The sequence below is a fragment of the Sorex fumeus genome, unplaced genomic scaffold (assembly GCF_029834395.1).
Source record: "Sorex fumeus unplaced genomic scaffold, SorFum_2.1 ptg000265l, whole genome shotgun sequence".
In the NCBI taxonomy this organism is placed as follows: domain Eukaryota; kingdom Metazoa; phylum Chordata; class Mammalia; order Eulipotyphla; family Soricidae; genus Sorex; species Sorex fumeus.
In genome coordinates this window covers 14,343,283-14,344,715 of record NW_026606322.1, presented here as the reverse complement: position 1 = coordinate 14,344,715, position 1,433 = coordinate 14,343,283, and the positions used below count along the sequence as shown (strand labels likewise).

Sequence of the window (1,433 nt, the reverse complement as noted above, 5' to 3'; positions counted from 1 at the left end):
AAAGAAATGAAGCAAACACTCCTGAAATTCATGTGGAACAATAAGTCCCCACGAATAGCTAAAGCAATACTTGGGAAAAAGAAAATGGGAGGAATCAACCTCCCTAACTTCAAACTCTACTACAAAGTAGTAATAATTAATACAGCATGGTACTGGAACAAAGGCATAGCTGCAGACCTTTGGAACAGGGTTGAATACACTGATATCTACCCTCAGTCATATGATCATCTAATCTTTGATAAAGGTGCAAGAAATGTGAAGTGCTGTAAGTAAAGCCTCTTTAACAAATGGTGCTGGCAAAACTGGATGGCTACATGGAAAAAAAATGGGCTCAGTACTCTGCCTAATACCATGTACAAAAGTAAGATCAAAATGGATCAAAGACCTCAACATCAGACCAGAAACCATAAGGTACATTGAAGACAAAGTTGGAAAAACCCTCCATGACATTGAAGCTAGTCGTATCTTCAATGATGTCACACCACTGGTCGAGCAAGTGAAAACAGAGATAGATAAATGGGACTATCTTAAACTAAGAAGCTTCTGCACCTCAAAAGAAACAGTGACCAAAATACAAAGACAGTTTAAAGAATGGAAAATAATATTCGCCAAATACACATCTGACAAGGGGTTGATATCAAGGATATATAAAGTACTGGTTGAACTCCACAAGAAGAAAACATCCAACCCCATAAAAATGGGGCAATGTTATGGGCATTTTTTTTAAACCTCACAGGAGTAAGTTCTCAAAAATTTGGTTGAAAACTAAGAATTGTTCCTATTTATGGAAATCTTTAGTAAAAGGCAAAAAGATTTATGCAATCTGAGGATAAATCAGAGTATTAACAATGGACTTTTTAATAGAAAACTGTTACTGCCCTGAGAAAGTTTTCTTCTACCCCTATTTTATTGAGAGTTTTTTTTATATCATAAATGGGTATAGGACATTGTCAAAGACTTTCTATGCACACATTGATAAGATCATATGATTTTTTAAAATATTTTACTAAAGTTACTTCTTAATGTGCCATTTTCCTTTGGTGTTTATTTTGTTTGTTTTTTTGTTTGGGGTGAGTCTATGAGTCATCCTACCCACTGAACTATATCTCCAGTCTCCTAAAACGCAATTCACATATTTTTAAAATTTTGTCATAGGCATAGTACTGCTTAATCCAGTTGGTTATACCCCAGTTAGTAAACATGATCATGAATATTTCTACAAAGAACACATATGACAAAAGAGAATCAACGTGAACATATTATATGACTTAGAAAAAGTTATATATGGGAAAACCTTTTAATACTAAAATAGTGACAAATTTAATACTACAAAAATGAATATATTTGTTATAAAACTTCCCATTACAAGATTATGACCCCTATTGAATGTTTTTAAATTGTCCCAAGAATTCTGGAACATGCTGGGATTTTAT

The 1,433-nt window shown here is 33.4% G+C and overlaps 1 non-coding gene across 1 annotated transcript; it reads right to left on the bottom strand.

The window, feature by feature from the left end:
* Positions 1-726: 726 nt before the first annotated feature.
* LOC130018754 (U5 spliceosomal RNA) lies at positions 727-843 on the bottom strand. The gene has a single exon (XR_008791627.1). It is a non-coding gene; the product is annotated as a U5 spliceosomal RNA (small nuclear RNA).
* Between the last annotated feature and the right edge of the window lie 590 nt (positions 844-1,433).